Genomic DNA, 17,732 nt, shown 5'->3' on the forward strand with positions numbered 1-17,732 from the left:
TATGCCAGGGTCATATTGTTAAAGAATCGAAGAACGTTAGCAGGCCGGATACTCGGAAGAAGTTTTCGAATTTACGAGGCGCAGCGCAGCGGGGCTTCCGTCCCGTGTGTGCTACGGGTAACCAAAATCAAAGTAGGTCGTTTACATGGATGGCGTGGAGGAACAAAGAAAGACAGAACTTTTATTTGCCTATAAAAAAAGTCGCTCGTAGAGTGGCTTTCCTCCACGGAAACGCTGCGTCGCGTTGGTTCAATTTTGCTGAAAATAGGAGTTTCAAACTCAATTATTAATAACGTTACGCAAAACGTCGCGTAACCTTCTTTCTCCCCTTGCCTTTCTTTCCTTCACATGTATACGTAGTATGCCCATTGCCCATTCTATCGCGTTACTCTAATACATTGAAAGAAATGGCTACCTGAACTTGAGTTTCTTCTTCTAAATTTGTTCCATTCGAAGAGAACGTTGAAGTGATTGTTCGATAGTTAAGATATTATTATTATTTCATTGTGTTTAATTCATTTAATCAGAAATGCAAAAAATCTTAAAATCACTTCAATTTATGATATTTATAAATGAGATTTTAAAACAAAAGTGATTTTTTCAGACTTTAATAAATTCATTCCTAATGACGTTAGGAATTCGCATTGTTTCTATCGAACAAAGATGAACGAGTCAGGTTGGTTTTCAGGCATTATTGACGCGCTATAAAAGCGTTACACGTCAAAGTGTTCCCCAACGAATCGTATTTTATCGGTGTTCCTCATCTGTTGGACACTGCTACATCGTGACGCTACGAGTTGTCGAGTTTGTTGCCGTCTTTGTCAAGCATCCCCATTGTTTCTCTGGCAACAGGAGAGCATCTGTTTCATAGATAACCATTCTCTTACCTCCGTTTCCGACGCTAACGTGTGAATAGCATTGTATCACCGAGACGAATTCGCATTAAAGATCAACCAAGCAAAGTTCGGCAGAGGCGGCCGCGTCCTCGTTCATGACAGAAATATACGTAATTTGCGGCAAATGTTCGTCGAATATCAATTAGGGGAAGTTAATTCGCTGTACATCTGGAAATAATTGGCCTGGCAGGGAGATAATTGTCTCATTCGAATACGAGAATTATACGATATTTCGAATATAACATTCTATCTGCTTCAGAGAACAACGCAATAATATACGTAGTAAATTTTTTAATTCGATCGAACATTGGAACTTACGGTTTATAACGAATCTCCACTGGAGAGTAGGAGATGTTGACCATCGGTCGAACTGTAAGTTCCTTTTCAACGATTTTAAAGGAAGTAAAAAGAAACTGGGAAGCCGTTCTACTCGAATCGTCCCTTTTCTCCGACGCACCCTTTTATCCGGTATCCAGCATGTATTCATGGTCCATCTACTTACTCGACCCAGTTATGAAATAGTATTCTTCGCGGCAGGGCGAGTGGCGACTCGGTGGTATCGCGCTTTAAAGCTGAAAGCATGTTCGTGTCGCGCAGGAACGTCGCTTGTCGTATTGTTTCCAGTTTATTATCTGCCTGTGAGAGCCGACTTTCCTCGCGAGACTATGGGCAAGAGACGAATAAAAAGAAAAGGGAAAGAGGAAGGGCGGAGGATCGAGGCTGGAAGTTCCGTGAGTTAGAATATTTGTGGTGCGCTGAGAAAAAAGGAATTGCTTTTATCTTTGCCGACTGGATATCGAGAAAAAGTCGAAGGTCTCGTTAATCATGTCATCAAGTAATAGTATATATTTAATTTTATGTTTTGCGGATTCATAAAATTTGATCCGAAATATCGATTGCCGACGTCTAGGTTACTTTGCGAGTTCCTTTCAACAAAATTCATCATTGAAACCATGCATCGGCGTGGAAAGCCAATGAAGAAACGCTGTAAACTTTCGGCAGTAAAATTAGAACAAGAAGCTAAGATGTTTAATCAACGGTATCCTAGGAAACTTCGATCGAAAAGTTTTGATAAACATAACAAAAAAGCTTCTGCATTACCAGAGAATTACAGTGGAGTGCTTTAAAATCGTGGAAAACTAGATGTTATTAAATCCTCAATTTCAGCATATGGAAGAGTTATGACGAGTTACTCGAAATTTCGATTGGTGTTAATCAACGTGACATTAAAATATGGCTAATTTGGCAAAATAAAGCGGTCGTACGTTTCGACGCTATCACGTAAAATTAGATTAGGTGGAATTATAACCGAGTCTCGCGTATTAGTACCGAAAATTGATTAACTAACGAGTCATTTATTCGCACAAGTCTGGAATATTCGAAAATCAATTATCGAGTCGCGGCGCAGGCACGATTCGATTGTTACGCGCGAATTACGAGCCGGTCTTTTGAAAAGTCCGCAATTTCAAGCGATAACGAACGCGTAGCTCGGCATACCATCTGTTTTTAATTATTTATTATTCGGTATCATTCGATAACGAGCTGGCGTGGAGTACTTAGCGAATGAAAACGGGGTTCACAGGTGGAAACCTCGTTATCCTGATTCGCCTACGAGAGGAATGGCAGAGGAAGAAAAAAAGGAAACGAAAAGTAGTGGACGCCAAAAGCAGGTCCGATGTTAATTTACACCGGCTACGAAAGGAAACCATTTCGTGCACCGGAGAGAAGTTTAAAAAAAACGGAAATAACAGACAGAGCAAGAGAGAAAGAAGAAGCTTTCCATGCGCACATTAACGCGAATATCTCTCATCTTTCTGCATAAGATATATTTACAACGATTTGAACCGACCCTCATAAAATGCATCTTCTTTTTTAATCATCTTTTTATCTTTATCAGCGCCAGACCGGGCGCACACGTTCGTCTCTATATTTCTATAACGGATTTCCTTCGAAAAGTGGAAATGTCCAGGCGAAATGAATTAGGGAATTGTTGCGACTACTTAAACACCAGCAATACATTGAGAAAACATCATGTTTTGTGGGATTATCTTATCCAATCTTCCTTTTAATTTTAACGGCTGTTATAATTTGAAAAACCCTTACCGTTTTTATAGTTTAGATTTATGTTTTCGGAAGCTAGTCGTCATTTATACTGCATAATTATTGTTATTATTCGTTTACTGCGAACAAATTAAAGCTTCGGTTAATTGCCTTACTTAAAGACGAGACCGAATACTCTACCAATACTCTTGGATAATAACGATAATTAAAAATAAAATTCGAAAAAGAAATAAAATAAAATGAAGACAAAGGTTCTCGTTCGGAAATATGAAATTGCTTGAAGCTTAATTTGCAAGCAACAGCTGGCGTACCGACAGAATAATGTTATCCCGGATCTCATTAAACTCGAAAGAGAAGAACCAGTACACGCAACAAGAAATTTTAATCTGAAACAGCAACGTACTCGAGGTAAAGTCGCTTTATTATGAAATTTTCTTCCGGCTGCCTTAGCTTCCTTGCGTTTATTTCTCCTTTTGCTTCCTCCTATCTTCCCTTCCAAACAAATCTGTTTTCTTTGTCGTGTTATACGCCTGTTCTTGTTCGTTTTGTTTTACAGTCACGTATTCGCCGTGCATTTTTCTCCACATACCGGTATACGGTTAACGAGCGATATAAATTAAGCCGGAAACTGCGGGAAATTTAGAGGTTGAGAAACCGCTTGGAGAGGAAAGGAACAAAACGCCGCGTTAAAGTTCTACAGCGAAATCCCACTAATTGCCTGTACTTATGTACGTTTTGCTGGCACATCAAATTAATCGTAATCCACATGCCAACAGTACTGTATAACTATAGTATACTCGTATAGAGTAGTACCTGCTGCATACCTATACTTATATGAACACTAATTATGAACCTAAATAGAGATTCTTAGTATCAAAGAGTGGAGATAGAATGAAGAAAATTTGTAATAGTTTATATTATCAGATTCTGGAATTTCCGATGAAATAGCAATTTAAAATAATGACTCGAAAAGTACCGAACAAACCATAATGAATTTTTAATATTCTTTGTTCCGAGCCAATTGCTTCAACTCGAATGGAATATTTCAACGATAATGGTTGTTTTCCTCAGTTGCTTGTTGTTTCAAGAGTCGCAATTTACAGAAGTGATCCTTCAGCTTCTACTCGCATGTTTTCCAAGCGGCACGGGACCATACATAATCGTTCGCGAGTATTTTCTTTGTTCACCGCCGAAGGAAAGCAACGGAAACAACTTTTTGAAAGGATTACAATTTCGTATAATAACATAGGAACAACAAGAACAGTTTGTTTCCATCGCTTTGACATTCGTTCGAAGGAACTTTCGGAACTTCTTTCGTCAACTTTTCCCGACGATCCTTATTTATTTGCCCGATAAACAGCAATGGACAACATGAACAAGCAAATGTCGTTGAGCGATCGAAATAATGTATTACGTTCCATGCAAACAATTAGAATTAATCCCGGCCCAATTATTATATTAATAGGCAAACGAAATCTCATTGAGATTTCTTTTACTTTTAAAACCTTCAAAATTTGCATTATAAGAAGTCTAATTTCCGATCTGTTATTGAACAATATAGCGAGCATGCGGGCACACTTCAAACAGCCGTAAGTCGTAACGCCATTACACATATTTTCATTTTACGATGTATTCTCAGTCTCAAACCCGATGGCGACGAAATCACTTTCAACGGCGGAACGGTAGCTTCGACTCGGTAATAATCCACGGACCAGGAGATGGAAAATTTACGGCGAACATGGGAGAGAGGAACAGGACAGAATCGTTAATTCACGTCTATTTCGACAGGCTGCATTTCCTTTCTTCGTTCGACAATGGCAGCATTATGAGAGATGCAAGGATCCGACCGCATCAGTTCGGTCAGGAAATGCATTATTGCGTTTAAGAGAATGCCAGAAACGCATCTGGGTCGTGGCCAGCCGTAGATGTGATCCTAACAGGAACATTAGTGGAATTACTCGACTTCGTTTCTTCCCATTCTACACGGGCCAAAACGTAGATGCACTCGTAGCTCTCTATCTATCCCTCTGTGTACGTGTCTCTCTCATCTTTTTCCCTATTTCTCTTTTCACTTTAACGGTACCGATTGCTGCTGCTGATTGCGATTTGCAATGCAACGCGCGCGCCACTCTCTTCTCATTTCGGTGCATCACTTCGCGATCGATCACTCTCAGAGCACGGCCTAATGCGGCTCGTTAGTGTCGCATAGAAACTGCAATTCCGACCGACTAGGGTCTGTTCCGTGTATCATACCGCCGCTACAATATGCGAATTGAATTTTGACAATGACAGTTATAATTAATAGTCGACTACAAATGTAACGTACACGTAAAGCACATTAACAAACATAGGTACGCACTATGCACCGGTAATTGATGTCAAGATGCGGGATCGGTGGTTCGGGTACGCACTGTGCGACACCTTTCACCGGATATTTCGCGTTTGAGGACAGCCCGTAACGCGATAAACGATCGTTAAAAATTGTGCGAAACTGGAAAGAATAACTTATTTACCATCACGTGTTCGTTCGAAATTTAACACCAGAACTAGAAAAGGAAAGGTTCTAAACCCTTTGTCTTTACGTTTATGAAAGATATAATGTTACTTGTAACGAAGTGAACGTTAAACACGTACAAAATATATGATAATATATAATAATATTTTTCTTTTATTTGGATGAATTTTACAGTCAATTCTCATTGAGAATTATAAGTAAATATATAATAATATGAGCTGATTATTTACCAAAACGAAAAGTAGAGAGAGTTGATAAAATTGTATAAAATAAGTATCAATTAAGTGCTGTGGCACTAAAATTTCAGAAACTTCAGTAAAAAATGTAGTAAATGGTTAATTTTTAAGTTAATTATTTAATTATTTCGTTCTGTGATGCGCTCACGTGTGTTTCTTTATTTGTATATCATTTGAAACGGAATTATATAATTCTAGTGTTAAAAAGCAATCGTTAACAAATATTTACAATTTTTTCTAAAAACACTGAATTTAAATTATTATCTCTCCTCAATATAACAAGGGAGTATCGATGCAAAAACAGGATTTCCCTCGGCCTTTGTCCCTACGATTTCAAACGAAATTTCCGCCTCAGTAAAAGATCCATCGATTAGAAAGACGAATCGATGGGTAGTTTTATTTGGCACCGTACACGAAACCATTTGCACAATACACAAGGACAATCGTGTCGCGCACCACGAAACGATTTTCTGCGAGAACAAGCGTATCCAACACGATCAGATTCCCTTTACAACGGTTTCCGACAAGTTACACGAACCGACGCGCCGCTCAGAAAGTGGATAGAAGATGACTACCGCGACCTCATCTTCTACAGGTCTGCCTATCAGCAGTCTGGCTAAATTGCCAGCACGTAGATGGTGCATATTCACGATCGAACAGCTAATGCCCGCTGATATTCTGCTCCTTTGAATGAATTACCGTCTGTGCATTCTCCAAGTGAGTGCCACTATCTTTGAGAGCTAATACGCACGCTTCTCTGTTTGTCGTCAACGTCGCGGATTCTGTTGGGAGAAGGAGGTTTGGATTGTGATTTTCTGATAGTAATCATTTCGAATGTCTCTCGCGAGAGTAATTTGCGTAAATGGAAATCGCACAGAATAGGAAGTATTTCTTCCGTGTTCGATTAAATAGAATATCGTTTGTTTCCAGCTAACTTGTGTTGCTTCGCTAATAGCATTAATTCATACCAGTATAGCAATCGTGCACTTTACGTGAAATTAACTCTGATCGTGTTACAACGGGACAAAAAGTTCCACGCAATGTAATTTTTATTTATGAAACCGGATATCGCCAGGACGCGATGTGATACATTTTTCAACAAAGTTTGATATTTCAGAGTTATGATTAACATTCTACTATAACTGCAGTGAGTATGATATCGTTGTTCAGCCAGATACAAATCGCGGATTACGAACTATGATTGCTAATATTTCCTTTATTCGTTTGCTGTAAACAAAAATAATTTGGCAAGTATGATTGGCAAGCATGCTAAAGCATACAGTTTTCTCAATTTTTATGAGCTTTAGATGTATAAATCTGTCCATCATTAGGTAACAAGAAGGTTTATTACAAGCGATAATTACAATGTATTTATTTATGATAATCTACATCAAGTAATTTGAAACTATGCCTGAAAAAATCATTCTTACATGTCTAACAATAGAAATAGTTTAATAAATGACACATTCCATGGGTTCAACAAAGTTGCACAATCCTAAAAGGTGATAATATTCGTGGAATTTTTGAGTCTACGATAGTAGTAGAATGAATTAGTTCCTTTCTGGATATTCGCAAATTAGAATTAATTAAAGTTTTATTAAAATAATTTTGAATAATTTTCAAGATAAATTTTGAACACAGTTGAACGTAATTATAACGAAATACTATCTCAAGAAAGAAAGACCTAAAATGAGAAGGGAGCTTGGTAGAATTGCGTAAGGTATAAAACGTAGCTGGTCTTTGTTCGTAACACTATGGCACGGAGTAAACGGTCCGCACAAAGTGCCAAGGATTAAAAATGAATTAGTAACGTGTTATCGCTCTTCATACAGCCGTGGACGAATTGTATGCACCATTTTCCTACTCTATCCCTGGAGAAAAATGTCAACGAGGAGACTGTAGTCCCTCCCTTTGGTGAAGAGGTAGCGAAGCGACGAGAGACAAATATTAACGTCCACCAGCCAAGCGAAATTATTCCTACGCTGAGAATTAAAGGCATCTCGTATTTCCCTTTCCCTTCGAAATATCTCGCCAGCGCAAACGTCGTTTAAGTTCATTTCCCGCTCGTATCTTTTTTATTAATACTTTTTATTAATTTTATTATCTTTTAAGAACAATTCACAGTTTGGTGCGAGAAATTTTCATAACGAACCTCAACTCTTTCTTACCTGGTCCGGTTCGTTTCGTTAGTCTCGAAAATAAGAAACATTTCAAATGTTAGATATAATTTGTAATGATAAATTTTGTACACAGAAGCTTTCCATAAATAATATTATTAATAATAAATAAATATAAAAGTTGAATACATTACCTATTGCTATCGCTTTGACAAGATAATTCCATTATGTTACATTCTACTGATTATAACTTTATTATTATATCTTATACTTATTATATCTTATAGATTATATCTTAGATTATATCTTAACTGCGCAATATAAACGAGCTAATTTTGTGGATACTTATATAAATTCATATTTTTACGAATACAACTGAAGGAATGGAATCTAAAAATTTGTTTCACTAAATATTTATTATAATTATTATTCTAGCGTCTATAAATTCCCCATAAATGCACGAACATCCCCAGTCTATTTACTATTTTCAATTTAAGAGCTCAATTTTGTTTAGCGGTTGCAAATGCAACATGATTCTTCCGCTATAGCGGCGATTATCTTGTCACGAAATTATCCCATTCGTAGATAAATGTATATTCGTCCTTCGTTCGTATTTCGTTGACACGCGAAATAAACCAGGAAAACATGGTTTCATGATGAGTGGATGAATAGCAAAACCATAGAATTAACGCAATGCACAAGGTGGAAATATTATAGGATCGCTTTTGAGATTAAAGTGATATACCGGAACGACGTTGTCGACGGGAACCGGGATAAATGACCGGCTATTATATTCCCTAGATCGCGAGACAGTTTTCGTGAAACGGTTAATAGAATGACAATAAACGAAGCTGCCTTTATTGTAGATTTTTGCGCGTCCGGAGAGAGTTGCCACGCTAGCGTTTTAGTAATTAAATAACCGGTGTTGTAAAACGTGTTCGCAGAATCGGCGAAGTGAATCTATGTACTATGTGTGTAGCTCCTTTTTCGTCCTGTCTGCCATGCGGACCACATAATCCGATAAACGTGAGCAGAATCAATGTTACGACAATCGGAGCATGTCCCTTCAATCGACAAACAGGCATTTTCGCGAGCTTTATGCCAATTTTCGTTAATTTTTCGTTAAAACGACTAATCGCTCTGCTTGAGAATTATCTATTACTCACACGTTCTATATCGCAAAGAAAGAAGCGCGTCAAAGCTAAGCTTCCAAATTTTCTAAACGCGTTATTCTCTTTTTTTATCGTTCTTTGATTATTTGTTTAAGTAATTATTTGATGAAGTCGAAGCACTTTCCTCATGAGTTTTAATAGCTACTTAAACGAATGTCAATTGTTCAGTGCTGTAATTTACTACTCCGATAAAATAGTATGGCAGTATCACACGTAATTTGTATTTACTAATCCTCGTGAAATGTTGGAATGGAAGTTGAAATTCAAATTAAGCTCTATAGATATGATCTATCTTTATTAAACCGGAATTGTAATGCAATATAATGGATCCGATGATATAAAATAAATGCTTAGGATTCATTTTATTAATAAAATGAAGTGAAATGTTTTTCCAAAAAGATATCTGAACAAGTATTATGTTTGAAAGAATAATTATATTTTCAGAGAAGGCTTTCAAGCACTTTTTATGGACATTTTTTTAAGGTTGTATTTTTAGCGTCCGTCTATGTAGGAGTACTCTACGTATTTCACTTTTATTTCACGATATCTCGTATCGTTGGGCATGATGGGACGAGGAATCAAATTGCACCACGAAAAACGCAGGTGACATTTTTTTAACCGTAAAATGTCGATCGCGAGCATCGAAGAATCGAGTCGTTGAACGCTTTCCAATTTCTCTTCTTTTCTCTGCCGCGGAAAGAGGAACAAATTCGATCACCTCCGTTCAATTCCGTTATTTACCCGTTCGTTGAACGTCGTTTTCGATCAGTTTCACTTCGCTTACCAGGAAATTAGTTGCGTTTCCCTTCGGTAAACCAGTACCGAAGGGAATCCCATTGTCGAAGCTTTCGAGGCTATGAAGGTTGCTGGTTCAAAACATCGAATTTCATGCGGAAATTCGTCGATACTCTTTGTGAATTGATCATATTTTACGCGACGGAGAAATACACTCGATCCAAGATAACGTAAGGATCATAAACGTATACGTAATATAGATCGCAATATGTATTTATGCTACGTGAATTCCTTTGTGATTCTAAATCGCAAACGATAACTCTTTCATGAACATTTTTTCACTCCTAATATCCATTTCTATTTGATCTGTTACTATATTAACTCTTTGTGATCGGCATATTTTTCTAGTGCCATTACTAAATAATCGAAGCAATAAATATTATTTGTGATTTGAACTTGAAGACTAGTTTTAAATACCGCCACTGTGGCGCCATTCGGCTTTGAAAACAAATTTTTATTTCTTAAAAGGACATATTAAGTTAATATTATTGAGTTAATATTTCTAAAAAATATATAAATATATTCAAACTGATACATAATCTATTATATGAGAATAGGAAGCATAATCAACAAAGAAGCATGGTATTGTGATTTCAGCACACCATCACTATATCGTCCGCAACACCTCAAAATCTACTGCGTCTCATTATTATGTATTTATTGCAATCGTACAATATACTTCATAATAATGTAAGAGTAAGTAATAAAGGACCCAGCATATCATTTTCTCGTCGTAACGCGCTCAGCAAAATATCATTTCTGAATTTCATATTCCAAACACATCTTATCACATTGTCGAAATCATATCATTCTATGAATCAGCGAGGAAATGCATCAACTGACGCGCAACGCATGACAGCAGTATTACCCTTATACTATTAACCGAGTTAATAGTGTGCATCAGCGTGCACGCACAAACATCTGTACAATTTGTTCCCGGATCTATCCTTTGTACTGGTAGAGCTCACCTGGCGTTGGTTCTATGTATTACCTTCAGCTCTTTAATTCCGGTGTCTCTCTCAGAGACTATCGTGTCTCCTCGTCTTCATAAGGCTCACGAATATTCTCGTTTTCTTGACTTCCCCTCAGTTCTACGCCGCCAGCGACAAATAAGCTATTTGTAACTAATTACAAATCTAATCAACGAACTAGCTCGTTAGACGTTGCTGTGTACGACAGCGAATTCATACAAGATCATTTTGGATAACACCAGCTATGGTTCGACTTGCGTCGCGTGTGAAAACGATCTGCCACTTATTCTGATCGAGAGTGTTATAAAACGACACTAAATTAGGCTTGCTACGCCTTTATACTTTAATACCGTGTTCTTGAATATGTATATGTCTTGAATATCTATTTCGATGCATCGTTTTTTTTCTTTTTTTTTTGTATTGAAGCTGCCTTGCTGCTCTAATACCGTATTAAAGCATAACGATATTTTAAAAATGTTTGGGAAGCTTAGGGTGGATTGCTTATAAAGAACGCCATGCGATAGTGACGTAATGTCGTTAAAAATTGGTTCTTTGTTTGTACCTGCACTATTAACTAAAATTTCTGAACCACCTTATCGATTGTAGATTGATTCCTGTTAGTTTTTTTATTCACCGACTGGAAGTCAATTTGCGTTTTCATCAATTTGCAATTCGAAAGTAATTTGCGTTACCTTGATAAAGATTGGCTAGGAGAACAGGTCTAACTTTTTGCATTCTATAAAATCTACATCCTATGAAGTATGGAATTCTATGCATTCTTGTAGATGCTGTGAAATCCAAATCCTATGCAATGTAAAATTCTACGAATATGTATGGACCCTATAGAATCCAAAAAATCCGTATAATGAATTCAAACTAGGTTGTTTGTTTTTATTGACAGACGGTGTGTTGTTGTTAACGCGTCCCATTCTGGAACTCGTAATAAGTAGAATAAGTTTGTCAGAAACTTTAGAAGCTTTAAGAAAGATTATATAATTTTAAAGTAAACATTTTGAATATAGTGTCACGTTCCCATAATACAATCGATAGGGAGCGAATCTTTCTGCTTCGGTGGCAGTTTCTCAGGAATGCAAGCGAATTAAATCCTCCGTGGGATCGAAAGCGGTTCTTGTCGTGGTTCTAAAGCCTTTTCGGTTGATAATTGCGGATCGTTTGATGGAAACTAGTGGGAAATTCTAAAGGGCCGCGAGTGAGAATAATTTTGCAGCTCTCCATCCTCTGTGTTCCTATATATCCTTTCTGTTCCTCAAACCACTTGCAATTCTTGCTCCTCCAAACTAGGAAGTTCCACGAACCTCTGCACACATCTGCCTCTTCCTTCTTCGTCAATACGTTTCAATTTGTCTGTTCTTGTGTTTGGAGGAAAGTCTAGTAATCAACATCAAATGTGTCCAGAAAACCGGTAGAATTTGCTTGTCAAAGCGATAAGTCGATAAGTCGCCGGATCTCTTCGAGCTTCAATTCGAATTCCCTCCGCACTGAAATCTATATTCTTAAATAGAATTTACAATAGAAATCGATCTCTATTCAAAAGTTACACAGAACAAAGCCTTTTCATTCTTCGTATTCCAAAAAAGGGAGGGAGAAAAAGAAGAAAAGGCAGGAAAGGAAGGAAATAAAAAGAATGTTGGAAGAGAGGAAAGCCATTGAGAATGAGATCTATCTTTATTCGTACTCCTATCAGAACCAAGCAATAGTGACCTAATATCTGTCTAGGATTTTTATGCCATATTTTTGCACTATTTGTCCGTAAATCTACTTCTTTCTATTTTATTTATTATAAAACAATCCAAATTTTATTATGAAACTTTATTATGAAATAATCTAAACTTTAAAAACGCAATAGATGCCGGATTTTAATTACAGTTCGTCACATTATCAGTTTATATTTTCTCTTTGAACGTTACTTATCGGGATAGGCAAAGTGACCTTTGTGCCAGTATTCCTTGCCAAACGTTGTTGCTGTCACGTGCAATTTTCAACTCTCGATGAGTTGGCAACTCACAGCTCCTCCACAAGCTGCGAAATGTACGATGAAGTTTATTCCAAGAATAAGATGTGAGTCTATCATACGTCCGATTCGGCAAACTAAAATCGCCCCTTGGCGCTTGGCGGTTGAACGGGATAATTATGTCACTAGAATAACATGGAGGATATTACGTGAGGATGGTTAACGAACGAAGAACTCTCGTTGCGATTCGACTTTGAATCGAGCTCTGATCGAATCGGATAGCTCGCAACGACGACACGTAATTTTGCCGTACCTCACGGAATAATTGACAGCCATTGCAACCTTTGCACCGACTGGTTGGCAATTAATTTAAAGAATCGCTCCTAAACAAAGTTTTCTCATTTGCGGGGATTAATAAGTTTCTTCGTGATTCGTTCGAACATAGTCACAGACAAATTTGCTCGTATTTAATTATTTGAGACAAGCTTGTTTAAAACATTATTTCTACGAAATGGCACGACCGATCGTCGAGCGAAATAATAGGGCGCGCTTTCAAGCGAGATGCGAACTTGTTGTTTTTAGTTGGTTCTTTTACCGAGAAACAAAAGCTTATAACATGACTTCGATGCTCTTTGTCAAACCGGACTCAGTCTGGTTTATTGAAATTCGATACCTGCAGCAGTATCGTAAAGTGTTGGTATGAATTCAGTAATAAGTGAAACGTCAAGAGAGGAACGTCGAGTTTTATAGAAAATTTGTTTAGCTTTATAGCATAAAGTTTCTGAAAAGGTTAAAAAAGTCACAATGATACTGTCACAATAATATATTCTTACTTTATGATACATCCTTCATATGATTTTTTCTAAAACATATCTTATTTTCCATGCTTTTATACTCTTCATACATTTACTTATACCACTGTTTTCACCAGAGATACTCATCGATCAATCAAAAAAACAAAAATCTCAAATTAAAATGAATAATGCATCGAAACAATTGAATGAAAACCTCGAATAAGTATATAAAGTACGTTTAATATATTAAAAGGCTCTTAAGTTATACTGTCGAAATACTTGCAATGTATGTTTCCACTAAAACAATCGACAAGACTATAGAACTATTTTTTATTTAATTTCCCTGTTAATTAAACTTTCACTAAAATGTATTGTAGACATTTATTCGAGATTTCCATACAATTTCGAAGCTGTTAACGTCCTTGTGCTTACTTTTTTATAGGATTAGTTGGAAACGCATAAGCATTCTTATTGAGCACTAGGTGTTACGATCCATTGAAGAAGCGTGGTGGATGGCCATGAACTTATAGTTGAGAGTGTGTACGTCGTGATCCACGATACATGGGTCAGTTTACGTTTATTGCATGATTCATAGCCCCCGGGTGCGGTTGGTAATCGGCGCATTAGCCCACCAAGGGCAGAACTTTAAACGATGCCACGTAATTTTCACGGTGCGGTGTGGCGGAAGCTTCAGGGCCGTGGTTCTTGGTGTGCGCGCCGTGAAGACGCCAACGACGTCAACGACGATAAACTGGAGCTCGTTAACACCAGCCGTGGGGCTGTTTATAGGAGATACGCTTGCTCTGTGTGCGCGCTTTACGTAGAAGTCGCGGCCACCCAGCCTCCCTTGATCTCCACACACCGTCGAGGCATTGTCCGCGAAGCGGCGAGCGTAAAACGATGCCGGTTAAAAAAACTGGAACGAAGGAAATCGAGATAACGCGAGGCAACGCTATGGGCGACGTGGTTATAGCTTTTTCATGTGCGACGCCGCCAGCCCACAACAAATTAAAAATTATTTTGTAACTAAACGGTTAAACGGAGTTATTGGTCCCGTCTTACGTCGGCTCTTACCTTTATCTTTTTCATGTTTCGTTTTATTGCAGCATATTAATGGTCGAACAATTAAAAATGCTTCTTGGAACTTGGTATTTGAGATAATTTTGATTGGGATTAATTCTTGAAGCGTTTATGTCTCTTACTAAATAGCGAATATTGTCATAATATTATATATATATTTTTTATAGATATATTTTGTTATGAGATTTCTCCAAATTTTATTAACATAATAACGAGACAAGAACAGTCGCGATTATATTTAGTAAAATCTGAGAAATTCATAAAATATTTCTATAAATGTTCAAATACTTTCGAGAACCGCTGTATATTAAAAGAATTGATAAAAACCTTAGCAACTTGGAATATTCGAAGTCATACAAAGTCAAAACAGGAATTAATTTTCAAAAATGTCGGTAGAAGCTTATTTTTCATGCTCCGTTTTTCTTTCTTTGAAAAAATAAAATGAATTACGAAAAAGTAACAAACAAACAGTTCCAACGAGTGTTTTAACGTTATTCTGTTTTCCTTGCTGCTGAAAAAATGAAGAATGGTTGGTTGAAAATGCAAAAGGTATTCCGTTCACTGATAAAGAAAGCTTCACAAAGAAGCGGTTATGCGTGTAATTATCGCATAAAATCTCATTGTTGAAATTTTTACGAGACCATGTTTCAAATGAAGGAATAGTTCGAACAAAATAACTACGATTGCGTTCGAAAGAGAACTTGTGTCGGAACACATTTTTTGCATTAGATTGCGATTTTTTCACGAATTACGTGGAAATGGACTATGGCGAACTGGACCACGTGAAATTCGTTATTGAATACACGTTGGGATGATACATCGCATATGAGGGTGAATCCATCCGAGCGTAGTTTGGTGTGCAAACCTTGGAGATTAGGAAAAATTCAAGGCAAAATAACGAAGAAAATAGCGGCGCATAGAGAAATAACGGAAAAATTACTGTACCTATAACTTTTTTCATTGCGACTACTTTACGGTTGATAACTGCTGCACGGAAATTGGGATGCGCATGAAACAAACCACTAGGGAAAAGATTTGCCAGAAAAAGTTTGCTCGCATTGAGAAAATTGTCGAATCTCATGTGTTCTTCTTGTTTTTATTATTTTCTTGTTTCTCGTCCTTCGTTACATTCCTTTTATCGTCGTTGCACACTCTTGTTTTTCACCTCTTTCTCTTTCGTTCAATGTTATTGTAATTTCAACATCGGTGATATCCCGATACCGTAAAAAGATTTCGTTTACCTGTTGATTTATGGAGAATATGTCCAAATATGTCGTTCCCTGGACGATGGATCTTCTAATTGAACTTTTAATTCGAGAAACATCGATTGACAAGAAAATATTCATGCAACGAGTGCGTACACCGAACATACTTCCATCAATTGATGGAATGAATATTCAACATTAATATTGGCTGTTCATCACGATTATGTTACGTGCCGTTGAAATATCTAATTATGTCAGTATAAACATTTAAATATTCGATGCTCCAAATATGTACTTCGTAACATTGTTCGCATTGGTTTTCATTCGCCGCATTGTTTGTTTTGACATCGAAACCAATGTAAACACGCGAATATAGAAATCATTGCAATCACGATGAGATCATGTTATGAAATTTTCATGAAACGAATGTTAAACAGGTATCTTCCACTTTGAAATACGTATAGAATTCACAAGTAAAACTGTTACGATTTATTCGTGTTGAGAGAGACCCGTATGGTTCCGAGATATCTTCTATGCAATTCCAAAAGATTGAGGTTATCGTAAACGCATGTATATCGAGTGTATCGAAATTTTGTCACACATAAAGTATCCATATCGTGGACAAACTTTTGTTGCCTGATCGGCTCATTGTTGTGTTACAGTTACATAATGCATTTCAATTTCCGTAAATGTTTCTTTTCCTGAAATCGTATCGGTAAAGGAATGAAGTCGCGCATAAATCTTGACATGGTTGTTCCCAGGCACGGTATTAGTTTCGACGAGAATTCTATGTTCGTTTTACATACCGTCCCAAATACCTGACTGCGGAGCCCGTTTGAAAAGGAAACGAGCACGAGAGATTGAAATAAGTTTTCCATATTTCTTGCGTTTCGCATGGAAAATGTCGTGGCAGTACTTAGACATCCCACGATCCTTTTTCGAACCAGTGCCATCTACAGGAAAAGCAGGAAGAAAAAAAGCGATACGAGCAGATCGGATTGATGCATGTTTGTATGCTGATGGAATCAGGAAGCTATTGGAAAATGTATAACGTAATAACACTAACGCAGTCGACATGAAATGAAATCGTAGTTTATATCGACTTTTGAGAAATCGAGCAATATACACATATACATATACGTCACATACATGCACATGTATTTGTATACCTGAGCGGAAAATATAATATGTTCCGCTCTTGCATTCGACGAACTTTTGAAACTGGATGAATGGATTCGAATAAAAAAATAGAATATGACGTTCGTATAGTACCCGGGAAATACTGTCTTTTATGTATTAAATGGCTTAAACGGAACATGTTCAAGTTTCTGTTTCGTGTGCTACTATTTAGCTGAAACAATGACAGAGATGTGAGCAAGTAAATACTGATTACCTTGAACGATATAAGAGTTCGCGAGAAACGAAAGAAAATATTCAAAATACTAATCACACTCTAAATTTTTTAGATTCGAACCACAAAGATTTTCACAATAATTTTAGAGAAAATATGAAAGCATACGGCGAAAGAATGAGCTGCTATTCGCCTGAGATCACGTCCAATGACATTTTACGTTTTATCCTTTTGAAAAAAGCTCTCGAGAACAACGTCGAAATATAGCTTCCCGAGTACTCAACTCCATAGCCGGTTACAAACTGCTTTCCCCAAGAGGCCGAGGAGAAAGATTCCTGTTGGTTGCATAAATAGTGGCAACGACACGCTCTTTCGTCGGTGGGATTTGGAGAGCGCGGAGAAAATGCCATTAAATGTGAATTAAAACGAAAAATTAGAGGATCTAGGTAGCATTTTAAGGATGGCTGCTGTTCGCAACGACAAAAAGTCGGGACGTTAATTAAAGTCATAGAATTTTTCGCGCCGAACAACAAGCGGTACCTTTGATGTTTAACACGTAGCAACGTG

General features: G+C 37.3%; 1 protein-coding gene across 23 annotated transcripts in view; it reads left to right on the plus strand.

Annotated features, from left to right (window-relative positions):
* Positions 1 to 17,732, plus strand: part of LOC126921458 (disks large 1 tumor suppressor protein) — a 538,419-nt gene that overhangs the window by 257,670 nt on the left and 263,017 nt on the right. The window lies entirely within an intron of this gene.

The sequence above is a fragment of the Bombus affinis genome, chromosome 10 (assembly GCF_024516045.1).
Source record: "Bombus affinis isolate iyBomAffi1 chromosome 10, iyBomAffi1.2, whole genome shotgun sequence".
Taxonomy (NCBI): Eukaryota; Metazoa; Arthropoda; class Insecta; order Hymenoptera; family Apidae; genus Bombus; species Bombus affinis.